Source organism: Vulpes vulpes, chromosome X, assembly GCF_048418805.1.
Source record: "Vulpes vulpes isolate BD-2025 chromosome X, VulVul3, whole genome shotgun sequence".
Classification (NCBI taxonomy): Eukaryota; Metazoa; Chordata; class Mammalia; order Carnivora; family Canidae; genus Vulpes; species Vulpes vulpes.
The window spans coordinates 84,327,825-84,343,601 of NC_132796.1; the positions used below are offsets into that span (position 1 = coordinate 84,327,825).

Genomic DNA, 15,777 nt, shown 5'->3' on the forward strand with positions numbered 1-15,777 from the left:
AGAGAGAGAGAGAAAGAGAGAGAGAGAGAGAGAGAGAGAGGCAGAGACACAGGCAGAGGGAGAAGCAGGCTCCATGCAGGGAGCCCAACGTGGGACTCGATCTTGGATCTCCAGGATCAGGCCCTGGGCTGAAGGTGGCCCTAAACCACCAAGCCATCCGGGCTGCCCAAGATTTATATTAAATTTCAACTGTGTATAAATTTTGCTCCGGTGTGCTTTCCCTCCTTGGTGCTACTATTGTCATGCAAATTACACGTTCTACATTATAACACATCAAAATATTTTTGTATGCATGTTTTTGCAGTTGTCTTTTAAACCATTTAGGAGAAGTGTTTTAATTCTTATAGACTGCAATTATCATCCAGCCTTTCATTGTAGCTGAAGGATTCCCTTTAGTAGTTATTGTAGGTCAAGTATGCTGTTGGCAAGTTCCCTGTTTTTGTTTATCTACAAACATCTTTGCCTCTTTTTCATATTTGAAGGAAAATTTTTCTGTATATAGAATTCTTTGTTGATCGTCTTTGAATGACATATGCCATCCCAATGCCTTTTGGCTTTCGTGGTTTCTGATGAGAAGTCAGCTACTAAGCTTTTTTGAGTCATCCTGCAAGTGTTGAGTTATTTATCTCATGCTACATTCATAATTTGCTTCTTGTCTTTCAACTGTTTGACTATGAAGCATCTTGCAATCTTTCTCAAAATTTATTCTAATTGGTGTTCCCTGTAAATTACTGTTTCCCATCAAATTTGGGGAAATTTCAGCCATTTTTTTTAAGATTTTATTTATTTATTCATGAGAGACACACAGAGAGAGGCAGACACAGGCAGAGGGAAAAGCAGGCTCCATGCAGGGAGCTTGATGTGGGACTTCATCCTAGGCAGGCGCCAAACTGATGAGCCACCCAGGGATCCCCATCAGCTGTTGTTTCTTCAAATTTTTTCTGCCTCTTTCTGTCTCTTCTCTCTTTTTGGGACTCAAATTATGCATACATTTGATGGTGTCCAACAGACTGTTCATGTTCCTTTGTTTTTTTCTGTCTATTCATCAGACTGGATAATCTCTTTTGACTGATCTTCAAATCCATTGATTTCTTCTTCTGCCTGTTGAATTCCTCTGTTAAGCCCATCTAATGAACTGAAAATTTCAGTTATTGTGTTTTTCAACTCCAGAATCTCTATTTGTTTTCATTTTTTAATTTTATTTATGTTTTATCTTTTGTATATTTTTTATTGGAGTTCGATTTGTCAACATATAGTATAACACTCAATGCTCATCCCGTCAAGTGCCTCCCTCAGTGCCCATCACCCAGTCACCCCATCATCCCATCCCCCTGCCCACCTCCCTTTCTTATATTGGTCTTATTCCTATTACCAAGGTATTTCTTCTGAATTTTTAGCCAGGTTCTCGTCCCAAAGATTTCGTAGCCTTAGGAAGTTGCAGTGTTACTGAGTCCAATTTATTACTACTGTTTCAATAATACCCTATGAATAGAACTTTTTCTGAGGACCTGAAATCAGAGTCATGTCAAAAAGCCACAATGCTCTGCAAATAGGAAAACTACATAAATACAGTGCTGTGGTGATGGAGCTTCATATGGAGCTCCAAAACAAGTCAGGTCCCACTTAATTTCCAAAATTCTGAAATGATCGGTCTTTATCATTTTGCAAATATTTTTATTGCTTTTGTGAGAGAGGATTCCTCCAAAGTCCTCATTTTACCATCCTGGAAGTCCTACTTTTGTAAGTTCTTTTTCATACATCTTTAATTATAATGACATTTTAAACTTGGCACCATAACATCATGCTACCTAATAAAATTAAAATGGTTATTGAATATCATTTACTACTCAATCTATATTCACTTCTCCCAGTTGACTCAAATTAGGATCTAAACAAGTTTATTCATTTAAATTAGGATCCACACAAAGTCCATACATTATATTTGGTTTTTATAAAGCATTTTTAGAGAGGCTTGGTTCTGACTCTCAGGTGATGTCATATTCATTAAAGGAAAAAGAAGGTCAAAGAAGTACTTTAATTGCAGATGAGAGATTTACACGTTTATAGGCTAAAAGGAAATCACTAGTTTTTGACCTATAAAACAACCCTCCCCAAGTTCAAAGATGTTGTCCAACAACGGCTATTAATTTCAGTTTTGCCTAGAGTCTAAGAGAAGAAGCAAAAGCTGAGGCTGGAAAGAATGAATTTAGAAAGGTGCCAGCTCAGAGAAGAAAGCTGGAAGAAGGGTTATCAAAGTTCTTGGAAAAACCATCAGTAATGTAACTTGGGTTTACTTTACAATTCCAGACTCCAAGTGAATTAATCTTACTTGTGAACTATTTCAGCATTCTGCATTTTTACATTCTCTTTTAACTGGCTAATTCTAAGGGATAATATATAGGGCATTGCAGGCCTTGTTTCTATTTTCAAGTTTGCCAGTAACTGTAATCTAGGTGAAGCCACTTAGCTTCTTTGAGTCTCCTGTCCCTGATTTGTAGAATGAGAAGATTGTCTTGGATTCTCTAAAATTGCTTTTATCTCAAAAACTTGATTATTTTAAAGCCCTTCTTAGGTAGATATATGCAATAGATTGTCTTCAATGACTGAGCTTACCCTTTTTGCTTTCCTTACTCTGAAAATGAGGTACCCAATAACTTGTTTCCTCTGCCATCATAACCTGTTTAATGGAAAGACTCTAAATCAAAATTAAAGACATGTATTGACTATATTAACAAGAAAGAAATATTATCCTTTCTTATCACTCAAACTTCAAAATAAATATTACTGTAACAGGTTTTACTTGGTTTTTGTAATAAAAGCCAGTTTAAAAAATTAAACTACCTCAAAAAAAGAAAAAGAAAGGAAGAAAGCTCTGAGGGAATTAAAGCAAAATAGTGTAGTATTATTGAAAATAGCCACACATCACTTCTATAAGTTAAATCCTGGAGTAATTGTTATCAAATTGAAGCATGGGCTCTTAAATCATCTCAAAATGGCGACAATTTTGAGAGTATCATAGAATCATATCCTTTCTTAACAATAAGGGTTATGTATGTCAATGCGCTCTTGAGATGCTTATCTGATCTTTCAAAGATCACTTTTGCTGAACAATATGATAGGTGCATTCCAAAAATTGAAATTACAAATTCACTTAACGTTTTTTAGTCAGCCAAATCAGATAACTGAAACCACAGAATTCATCTAGGGACTGGAATTAAACATTTTCCTTTATTAACTGATTAAATAAATCAAATAATTGCCCAAATGTCTTTCACTTTGTACATCTAATTTTTTTTAATATTTTACTTATCTGACAGAGAGAGAGAGCACAAGTAGGCAAAGTGACAAGCAGAGGGAGAAGCAGGCTCCCCACTGAGCAGGGAGGCTAACATGGGACTCTATCCGAAGATGCTGAGTCGCCCAGGCCGCCCTGTATATTTAATTTTATGGCTATCAGATTTGGTTTCTGTATCCCTTCTAAAATACATATTTAAATGAAATTTAAACCTTTATTTTACCCAGAAGCTACCACATCCCACTCAACCCTGTGCCCAAATTCTACTATCTCTAACACTTTAAGAAGCTCTTGTGCGCCATCAACAACGTGTTACTGAAATGTTCTAACAGTAATTAAAGAAAACAAAGGTTGTAAAGTATGATAACTTATGTGCCAAACCACAATGAATATAAGACACATTGAATATCTGCTCTTTTTCAGCACTGAACAAACAAAACACGGTGGGATATATAAACGTGTTAATCCCAATCCCTGCCTTCAAGAGAGTTTTTTTTTTTATAATTTTTTTTTTTTTTTTATGATAGTCACAGAGAGAGAGAGAGAGGGGCAGAGACACAGGCAGAGGGAGAAGCAGGCTCCATGCACCGGGAGCCCAACGTGGGATTCGATCCCGGGTCTCCAGGATCGCGCCCTGGGCCAAAGGCAGGCGCCAAACCGCTGCGCCACCCAGGGATCCCCGAGAGTTTTTAATATAATTATATGTATGCATGTGTGTGTTTGTACGTGTTGGTAGGAAGCAGAAATTTGTATATATAAAGAGATAATGAGCAATGTGGGGTTATGTGCTAATGAGGCAATAATGTATTGAACACATAATACATAGTTCAGAAGTTTAGTAGAGGGACATGTCTCCGTGATCAGCTGGTGAGGAAAGGGTTCACAATGGCAGCATTTAAATGACTATCATAGGGCAGCCCAGGTGGCTCAGAGGTTTAGCACTGTCTTCAGCCCAGGGCCTGGTCCTGGAGACCCAGGATCGAGACCCATGTCAGGCCTCCTGCATGGAGCCTGCTTCTCCCTCTGCCTGTGTCTCTGCCTCTCTCTCTCTCTCTCTCTCTCTCTCTCTCTCTCTCTCTGTGTGTGTGTGTGTGTGTATCTCATGAATAAATAAATAAATACAATCTTTTTAAAAAATTAAAAAATAAATGACTATCATAAAGCGTATGGTATTTCCCAGCTACTAAATTGCTTCATAAGTGGTCCTTTTCATACTTTCTAAATATACTCAAAGCCAACTCAATTTTGAGGAAAAATAGAGAAACCCAGTTTAACCATACGTATACTTTCAGGATTGCATCCTTCTACTAATAGTTTAATAAAAATACAATAGCTTCTATCTCTGTAACTTATAGAGATATATTTTTATCACATTGCTATCTAATTCTTGAGAAGGAGAAATAGATAAGCTTAAAATGTCATGACAAATACTATGAAGCAGAAACATGATGACAAAAACATTATGATTAAAACTTACGAATATATTGATAAAAATTTTACCTCAAATACTATCTGACATGATAAAAATGGCATTAAAACATTAAAAAAATGAATAAAATGAGCAATACATGTACAACTGCTCTTACAAGGGCTTCTGCTAGTCCCTATTAATTAAAAAGTGTTAAGATTAGGTACTAAGTAAAATTATCTATATACCTTCTCTGAAAATTTTCTCAATTGCCCTTCTTGGCATTCATACTTCATCTACTTCTAGTCCAATTAATTTTATGTTCATGTTTTAAAGCATGTCTCATTTGAAAAGTTTACAAGGTTTAATGGGAAATGGCCTTGGAAGACACCTTCTGGGATCATGTGCCAAATATTTATTGAAAGTTCACTCTGGGGACGTGATGGCTCAGCAGTTGAGCATCTGTTTTTGGCTCAGGGCATGATCCCCGGGTCCTGGGATCGAGTTCTGCATCTAGCTCCCTGCGAGGAGCCTGCTTCTCCCTCTGCCTATGTCTCTGCCTCTCTTTCTGTGTCTCTCATGAATAAATAAATAAAATCTTTTTAGAAAAAGAAAAGAAAGTTCACTCTGCTTTGTGCTTGGCATTAGGAATATAGAGATGAATAAACAGGGCCCTAAGTCCCAAGGCACTTATTCACTTTTTTGGAAATATTTGAATAATTTAAATGTTATATAGTCTAGCATTTTCTAATTTATTGCCACTAGGTAAAATTACTTATTTTCAGCATAAGCCTTAAATAATTTCTGGAGAAATTTTAAAATCAGCAATGACTAAGTTCAGTGACTCTGACTAAAGGTAACGAATGGAGAGCTGATATATCCATTTTTAATTAAAATCCTTGGGTAAATAGTGGTTTTGTAATATCTCTTAGGAAATAAGATGAAATGTAGAACAGTACAATGTTCATGTTTATGTGACAACAAATGTTTGGCAGCAAATAATGTACTACATCATTTGTGGGTGGGTACAGTAAATGTAAGAATTAGTATCACTCCTTTTCCAAAGAGGCTTTTTAATAATGCAAGTGGAATGTATTGGAGGTGCCGTGTCAGTCCATCTGTCAATGCAGATGTCAATAAGCATGAAATACCACTAAATTTCATTGGTATTTTTTGAGGTGTTCTAGTGCTGTAGAAAGTATGCTTTGATATCAGATGAACATGGGTTTAAATCCCTACATTACCAAGGTGAGAAACCTTGGGCAAATAACTTTTTATTTCTAAATAACAATTTGTTCATCTATAAAACTGAAACAAATATCTAACTGAGATGGCATTGAGGGTTTGAGGTCATGTGTATGGAATATCTGGCACTTAGTATATGTAATACCTTAATATTATTAATAAAATTACTCAGGAATTATTTCAGTAAGATGTTTATTTTGGAAGCCCTGAATAAATGTGATCAGGAAAAGTATATTTAAGTTCACATGCCAGAAACTTCTGACAATTTGTCCCAAATGAAGGATAGGTTACTAGAATGAGATCAAAGAACAGAAAAAAAAAAAAAAAGAATACAAATCTTATAGGTCAGCCCTTCTATTTGTAAATAGAATGGTATTTGATTAGTGTTTTTATGTACAACATATATATATATATAGGCAATATATATAGGCAATTTTTATATAATAGGCAATTTTCTTGAGGTTTCAGGAGGGAAACTAAATCCCAAAGTGGATATACACATACAGATAGCATGTGGCAGAGCAGATACTAAAACTAGTCCTTTTCTTCCCTTCCCTACACTCATTAGAACCATAGAATATGTTTTCTTCTGTGCCCTGCTGATTGGAAGCAGGTTAAGCACCTGTTAACAGGATTGGTGTTTTGCACATGAAATCCCTAATACAGCTTCTTATTCTAAGTAAAAATCCTTTAAACTCAAGCAGGATAACTGCTGTTCATGGACAGTGGGGCCCTGAGTTCATTTAGACTCACATTACCACTACTTTGGAAGGCCCCTGGGGGAATAGTTATAGCCAAAAGCTATCAGGTATTTCAAATAACTCTACCCTTTAATGAAAATCTCTCTAGGGGATCCCTGGGTGGCTCAGCGGTTTAGCGCCTGCCTTTGGCCCAGGGTGTGATCCTGGAGTCCTGGGATTGAGTCCCACGTGGGGCTCCCGGCATGGAGCCTGCTTCTCCCTCCTCCTGTGTCTCTGCCTCTCTCTCTCTCTCTGTCTATCATAAATAAATAAATAAATAAACCTTAAAAAATAAAAAAAAAAATCAAATAATTTATTAAAAAAAAAGAAAATCTCTCTAGTTCTGAGTCTGGTTTCTCTTTGTTAGATGTCAACTTATTTGTAAGATAATGGAAGGGATGAGGTACAGGACAGGATTTTATAGGTTTACTCAGCAATGACTTCTGTTTTCTGAAACATGGCAGACTAGATTTTTTGGAACCACCAAACAAGTATATTGGATATACGGATGTGTGTGTGTGTGTGTGTGTGTGTGTGTGTGTGTACATATCAAAGAACTGACAAGATAGCAAGGAATTATGATGGCAAAATTTTAGTCAATTTTAGTAGAACCCAGATATAGGGTCAAGATTGAAGCACCTTTTGCCCTACAGATATTGGCTGAACAAGGGAGTTTGAAAGTATGCAGACAGGAATGCAAACCGATCGGCCTCATTTTAAGTTGGCACCCTACAGAACTAACTTTGATGGAAGGGTAAACAGGAGGTAAACCTGAACCACATTCTCATCCCTGTGGTTTGTAGGGAAAAGTGCCTTGGAATTGCCTTGCAGAGGGAATCTGTTTTTGATGATTTTTAACCACAAGCCAGAACACACAGTGATCTTAAGTGGTCAAAAAAGATCAATCTATAAATTTAGTGGAGAATAGTCTTGGAACATAGTGCCCAATACCTCAATTTAAAAAAAAAAGAAAAACAGCAAAAAGGGATATTTCACAAAAGAAATCCAAATGAGTTTGAGTACTTTTATATAAGCGGTACTCAAACTTATTAGTAATCAGGGAAATTAAAACCACAATTAAATACCAATAAATAGTCACTAGAGCAGCAGAAATTGAAGTGTGACTATACTTGTGTTGGCAAACACGTGGAATAATAGGAACTCACACAACTGTGGTGGGGGTGAATGTCAATCAATACAACAAGACTAAAAAACAATACAGCATTATATATCAATATTAGAAAAGTATATGCTCTATAATCCAGAACTTCCCCTGTTGAGTATACATCACAGAGAAAAGTTAACTAAGCACCAACATATATGTAAAAGAATTATTTGTGGTAGTTTTGCTTGTAATTACCCCAAACTGGAAGCAGTTAAATTATACAAGAAACAATAAAATGGATACTGAAATTGCTGCTTTTAGTAATACAATCCAGTATCATTAAGATAAGAAAGCTGAGACACAGAGAGATACAATCATTTACCCCAAATCACACATATGTTATAGGACTGAGGTGGGGTTTGCCTCCAAGCAATCAAACCCTAAAGTCGTTAGGTAATATATGGCATTGCCTCTTGTAAATTTGTTCTGTGGGAAGTGGATGATATTATGTTGAACTATATGAAATTGATCTTTTTGTAAATCAAGAGTTGAATGCTAGCAGATTCATATAGTTCAACCTCACAGTTCTCTTAAGTTCTGATTCTATTTGGTCTGAAATCCCCTTGTACAGTGTAGCAGCCTATTTACCTAGTTTTCTCTCTCAAAAAGACTTTCCATACTGTCTCTTATAGGTGAAAAAAAGTTTCCTCTGTTCTTTTCCTCTAAAAGCCATCATTGCTAAAGAACCTTGGTTGCTTCTTTATTCCAGTTTTCATTTTATTAAGGGACTGTGGCCAAGAAATACAGTCTTTGGCATGCATTTGTACTAGTCACGCACTTCTGGGCAACAGCCTCTTCCCAAATTAAAAAACCCGTAAGAATTTTTTTTTTAAGATTTTATTTATTTATTCATGAGAGACAGAGAGAGAGAGAGAGAGAGAGAGAGGCAGAGACACAGGCAGAGGGAGAAGCAGGCTCCATGCAGGGAGCACGATGCGCGAATCGATCCCAGGACTCCAGGATCATGCCCCGGTCTGAAGGCAGCGCTAAACCACTGGGCCACTGGGGCTGCCCCGTAAGAATCTTTTTGTCGAAGAGTGAACCAGAAAGGCAGGGAGAGAGTGAAAGCAAGTGATATCTTTAGAGAGATTTTTTTTTTTCTGCTTCCTATTTCTATCTTGAAGCCCGATAATCCACTTGCAGATCTCCCAACCCTCCCTCTCCCTCTCTCTCCATATTCGGCTCCCACTCCCTCAGGCCCGGCACCTCCCACTCACTTCCTGGTTGGAAGCCCCCGAAACCAAAAAAGTGAAACCAAGAGAAACAAACAAAACAAATACACTGGTCCAGACAAGCAACTGATAAAACTTTGCAAAAGAGAAACAAAAAAGGAAAAAGTAACCAACCTCAACCAACCAGACCCCGAGCCAGCCGGGGGCGCCCTCCTACATCCTGTCGCACAGTCACACACACAAAAGGCTGTGCGACTGAGCCCGAGATCAGAAGCCGCCATAGTCCATAGCCAGGGGAGCAGGAACTACACACGCGGCCCCCGCGGATATGGAAAAGGTAACCGACACCGGGAGCGACCCCCAGGATGAGATGCCTGGCTCTCAGGGGAGCCAGGTCTTACAGGTGCCTCCTGGGCCAGACCCACCACCACCCAGTGCCCAGTACGAGCCGCAGACACCCAGCAAAGAGGGCCCAGCCAGCACACTGGAGGAAATGGCGGCTGGCAGCGAGGGCAACCTTGGTGGCTCCAGTGGTGATAAGGGGCAGCCGCCGCCGCCGCCGCAGCAGCCGCCACCACAGCAGCAGCCAAAGCTACTGCTCAAACCACGGCCATGGCCCAAGCCACGGCCACTGCCCAAAGCTCAGGCTCTGCCGCGGCTGCCGCCCAGGGCTCCGGCTCTGCCGCGGCCGCTGCCCAAGCTGCTGCCACAGCCAGTGCTGCAGCCTCAGCCTCAACTACAGCCACTGCCTCAGCCTCAACTGCAGCCGCTGCCACAGCCTCAGCCTCAGCCGCAGCCTTGGCCTCAACCGCGGCCTCAACTGCAGCCTCGGCCTCAGCCTCGGCCTCAGCCTCGGCCTCAACCGCGGCCTCAACTGCAGCCTAGGCCTCAACCGCGGCCTCAACTGCAGCCTCGGCCTCAGCCGCGGCCTCAACCGCAGCCTCGGCCTCAGTCGTGGCCTCAACTGCAGCCGCGGCCTCAACCGCAGCCTCAGCCTCAGCCGCGGCCTCAACTGCAGCCGCGGCCTCAGCCGCAGCCTCAACTGCAGCCGTTGCCTCAGCCGCAGCCTCAACTGCAGCCGCTGCCTCAGCCGCAGCCACAACTGCAGCCGCAGCCGCAGCCGCAGCCTCAACTGCAGCCGCAGCCTCAGCCGCAGCCTCAACTGCAGCCGCAGCCGCAAGCACAACGGCAGCAGCCCATCAATTGCCTGGTGTGTGGCGACAAGTCAAGCGGCAAGCACTATGGCCAATTCACCTGCGAGGGCTGCAAGAGCTTCTTCAAGCGCAGTGTGGGCAAGAACCTGACCTTCACATGTCAAGCCAACCAAGATTGTCGCATTGACCAGTACCGCCGCAACCAGTGCCAGTACTGCCGCCTCAAAAAATGCATCGACGTGGGTATGAAACGCGAAGCAGTGCACAGGAACAGGATGCTGCCCCCGCCGCCGCCCCAAGGGCAGTTTATGTTGGCCAACGGGGAAATTCTCAACTCCCAGACTAACCTGTCTGGATATATTTCTCTGCTGATCCACGCCGAGCCATATCCGCTGTCTGGGTTAGGCAGCCAGGATGTGCAGCCCAACGATGTCTTGATCCTTGAGAATATCTGCGAACAGGCTGCTCGTGTGCTCTTCGGTGCTGTTGAATGGGCCCGGAAGATACCTTTCTTCCCTGACCTGGAGGTGAATGACCAAGTGGCCCTGCTTCACCTCACCTGGTGTGACCTGTTCATGCTCAACTGGGCACAGTGCTCCATGCCCCCCCAGGTCCTCCCCTTCCTGGCCGCCACCAGCTTACACACCTCCCCGGGGTCCTCCGACCAGGTTGCCGTCTTTATGGAAAACGTACAGATGTTCCAAGACCAAATGGAGAAGTTCAAAGCTCTGCAAGTCGACCCTGCCGAGTACAGCTGCCTCAAGGCCATCATCCTGTTTGCTCCAGATGCCCTTGGTCTCTCTGATACAGTCAATGTGGAAAGCTTGCAGGAAAAGTCCCAGTGTGCGCTGGAACAATACGTTAGAAGGCAGTACTCCAACCAACCAATGAGATTCGGAAAGCTTTTGCTTCGCCTCACTTCTCTCCGCGCAGTCCCCTCCTCAGTGATAGAGCAATTATTTTTTGTCCATTTGGTGGGTAAAACCCCCATCAAAATCCTTATCCGAGACATATTACTGTCAGGTAGCAGTGGTAACTAGCCATATATGGCAATTTAAAAAATAAAACGAAAAGAAGAGGAACAGAAGCAGAGAAAGAGAAAAGGCAAAATACTGGTTTGTTTAAATTCTTCTGTTAAAGAGTATATGTTACAAGTTCACTAAAAGAAGAGAAGGAAATAATTTAATGGACAGTTAGTTTTAAAAAAAAGTCTGTAGAATGAACTTTCACAGAATATCCCCCCAAAAAACAACAACAAAAAAAACTAAAAACAAACAATAAACTAAAAAAAAATTCTGTGTGGGTCAGAACAGCGTGCTACTTGTTTTTGTATAAAAAAGAAATTTGTCTTTTCTTTCCTTTTTTTTTTTGTTAAATTTTTAATAAATATTGCCAAAAGTGCATTTAAGGAGATTGGAAGAAAATCAGCAGAATGGAGAGAGTAAGTCTTTTTTTTTTTTCCAAATTTTTAATTGTCCTCTGTCTATGCACCCCTAGCTGTTCTTTTCTGTACTGTTCTCATTTGAAACCAGTTTATTCTATAGTTCTATAATAAGTTTTGATACAATCTTGGCTTCTAAAATGCTGTGTATCCTTAAAATATGTTCTGTAAGAATTAAAACTGAGTCCATAAAAATATTATAGGAAGACGTAAAACTTTAAAAGGCAATTCAAAGATGATGGAAACACACAAGTGGTATCCAAAAATTTTAGGTGAAATTGAGCACCCTAATTTGATAACTAGAGGAATCACCTATAACACTTAGCTTCCCTTACCCTGCCTCTCCCCTCAAAAGACACCATAACAAACCTAGATTTTAAAAAATTGTTTCGAGAATGAACTTTTGGGATTTATTGGCAGTAAGGAATGTGTCCAAGACACATGCTGTAGTTCTGAATAAGAAGTGAACCTTTGTCATTTAAATTGAGACCCACCAAGTTCTTGAATTGTTATGAAAGTCCTACATTTGTATAGTTAGAAATCCTTTCTTTTGTAATTGTTGGTATTATCTCCTTTTTAAAAAATGAGATTGAAGTCAGCATGATAAAATAACACTGTTGGCACTTATATTATAGGTAACATGATTGATTCGGTAGCTTAGAGTTTACTGTTTGTTTTTAAATTTTTTTTTTTTTAATTTATTTATGATAGTCACAGAGAGAGAGAGAGAGGCAGAGACACAGGCAGAGGGAGAAGCAGGCTCCATGCACCGGGAGCCTGATGTGGGATTCGATCCTGGGTCTCCAGGATCGCGCCCTGGGCCAAAGGCAGGCGCCAAACCGCTGCGCCACCCAGGGATCCCTACTGTTTGTTTTTAAATAAAGGTTTTTTTTCTTAAGTGCAGTATTTCAGTATACTGTAAAAGTTTTAATAACTGAACTATTTGGTCAAGTGTTATATTCCAAGGAAAATTGAAAGTACTCAGAAATTAAAGGTCTTAAGAAATAATCTTTTTTTCTGAGCCACCATATACCCCAAAAGAGAGTAGACCATTTACTCTTAGCCTGGTCCCCCTGACGACTCCATACCACACAAACCCCACAACTTTGAAAGAGATTTCCAAAATTTCATGGAAGTAAAAAGTAGAAGCAAAAAGCACATCAATTTATACATGCAGATAAATTTCTCTCGGGATTTTATCTTAAGATTTTAAGAAGGTAGTAGATAGGGGAGGATGACAATCAAGTCATGAAAAATTTGGTCACAAAAATCTCTTTATGATTTCATATGTCTCTATGATTTCATATCTACTTGTTGGTATGGGGGAAAAAAGAATCAAAAGTTTACAGATGCTTGAGAGAAATCGTCTTAAGTATAAGAGACTGAGTTTAGTTAAGCAATCTGGAAAAAGGAAGTTATAAAATGGCCATGTAATTTTGGTCTAAAAGGTGTACCTTTTTCTAATTTTTCAAAGCTAGAGGTTTTTTTTTCCATGCAGAAACAAATAAATTAAAGCTAAATTTTTAAGGCTGGAGTGTGATTAAGATACAACATGATGTTAGTTTTGTGTTGTACGACCTAACGATCCTATATCCTCACCAACACTTGTTATTTTTTGTCTTTTAGATAACAGCTATTTTGACAATTTAAGGTGATAACTATAGTTTTGAGTCATATTTCCCTGATGATGAGTGATGTTGAACATCTTTTCATGTGCTTGTTGGCCATCTGGATGCTCCTGTGGGAAAATGTCTATTCAGAGCCTCTGTTTATTTTTAAATCAAATAGTGTAGGGTTTTGTTGTTGCTGCTGTTGTTGCTGGATAGTAGAAGTTCTTTAAATATTTTGGAAATTAGCCCCTTAAGGGATATATGATTTGAAAATAATTTTTCTTTTTTTTTGGAAAATAATTTTTCCCATTCAGTAAGTTGCCTTTTTATTTTGTTGATGATTTATTATCCTTTGCAGAAGCTTTTTAGTTTAATGTAGTCTCATTTGTTTATTTTTGCTTTTGTAGTCATTGCTTCTATTGTCAGATCCAAAATGATATCTCTTAGACCAATGTCAAGGAATTTACCACCTACATTTTCTTCTAGAAGTTTTATGGTTTCTGGTCTTATATTCAACTCTTTAATCCATTTTGATTTAATAATTTTTCATTTGTTTGCTTCAATGTGCAAATATTTGTTTATTGGTTTTTACAAATGTATTTTGGTAATATATGACAATTTGAAAAACTGGATGGGAATATATAATAATTCTTATTTTTGCAACTTTTCTGTTAAACTGAAATTGTTTTAAAAATAAAGTTCTTTAAAATTTGCATATAAGTGTACATTCTTCCTTTCTATATATTTTTATCATATTCTACGAGGGGCCCTCAGGTGGCACAGTCAGTTTAGCATCCAACTCTTGATTTCATCTGGGGTCATGATCTCAGGGTTGTGAGACTGAGCTCTGCATTGGCTCAGTGCTCAAGGCAGAGTCTATTTCAGATTCTTTCTCTCCCTCTCCCTCTACCCTTCACCCTTCTCACGTGCACACTCTCTCTCTCTCACTCTCTCTTTACTAAGTAAAATCTGTGTTCCACTGGATTATTTGTATTTCTAGGTGAGTACTATTTTGTTTTGAAGTATAACACTCATATAGTGAAGTGTAAAAATTTTCATTGTATAAATCAGTAAGTTTTTTTAGATCATTAATATTTTTGGAAGGCCTAGGTGGCCCAGTGGTTGAGCATCTGCCTTTGGCTCAAGGCATGATCCCGGGGTCCTAGGATTGAGTCCCACATCAGGCTCCCTGCAGGGAGCCTGCTTATCCCTCTGCCTATGTCTTGCATCTCTCTCTCTGTCTCTCATGAATAAATAAATAAATAAAAATATTTTTTTAAAAAAGAATTAAAATGTTCTATTTGTCACAAAGCAGATGAGCCTAGAGTGTATTATGTTAAGTGAGATAAATCAGACAAAGACAAATACTATATGATTTCACTTATAGGTGGAATCTAAAAAAATAAATGAACAAACAAACAAAGTACTCTGTGATTCCTTTTATGTGATGTTCAAGAACAGGTATTTATTTAGCTATTGTGAGAGAAGTCAAAATAGTGATTATCTCTTGGGGCATGGTGCAGCTTATTGATTGGGCTGTGGCATGAGAAACTTAGGTTGCTAGTAACTGTATATTTCAATCAGGATGGTGGTTACAACTGTGTGTATATATACGTGTGTGTTTAAAAATATTTTTTGATTTTTATTTATTTATTCACGAGAGACACAGAGAGAGAGAGAGAGGCAGAGACATAGGCAGAGGGAGAAGCAGGCTCCATGCAGGGAGCCTGATGTGGGACTCGATCCCGGGACCCCAGGATCACACCCTCGGCCAAAGGCAGGCACCAAACTGCTGAGCCACCCAGGGATCCCCTTTAATTCTTTTTTTCATGGCTGAGTTATATAGATATAGATATAGATCTCACCTCTTTATCCACAATGCCATAGGGTACTTGCCTTTCTGTGTCTGGCTTATTTATTTCAGTTATAATGCCCTCCAGATTCATCCATGTTGTATTTGTGTTTTTTTTCCAGTTTTCTCCTTGTAATTGATTTCTAGTTTTACACCATTGTTGTTGGAAAAGACGTTTGATATGATCTTAGTCTTCTTAAATTTATTGAGACTTGTTTTGTCACCTAATGTGATCTATCTTGAAGAACGTTCCACAGGCACTTGAGAAGAATGTGTATTCTGCTGCTTTTGAGTGGAATATTCTGTGTGTGTGTGTGCGTGTGTGTATTTATCTGGTCTAATATGTTATTTAAAATGTATGTTTCCCTATTAATTTTCCATCTGGATGATCTATCCTTTAATGTAAGTGGGGTATTAAAGTCCCATACTGTTATTGTATTACTGTCGATTTCTCTCCCTTATGTCTATTAGTATTTGTTCTATGTATTTAGGTCCTTCTATGCTGGGTGCATAAATATTTTAAAATATTATAACTTCTTGGTGGATTGACCCCTTTATCACTATGGAGTTCTGTCTTTATTCTAAAGCCTATGTTGTCTGATCTCAGTATAGGTACCTCTAATTTTTGTTGGGTTCTATCTGCATGCCACCTCTTCTTCCATCCCTTCACCTTCAGTCTGTGTACGTCTTTACAT

General features: G+C 39.2%; 1 protein-coding gene and 1 pseudogene across 4 annotated transcripts in view; both read left to right on the top strand.

Moving 5' to 3' along the window:
* Positions 1-15,777, top strand: part of HTR2C (5-hydroxytryptamine receptor 2C) — a 307,776-nt gene that overhangs the window by 168,969 nt on the left and 123,030 nt on the right. The window lies entirely within an intron of this gene.
* On the top strand, positions 9,265-11,290 carry LOC112908427 (nuclear receptor subfamily 2 group F member 1-B pseudogene; annotated as a pseudogene).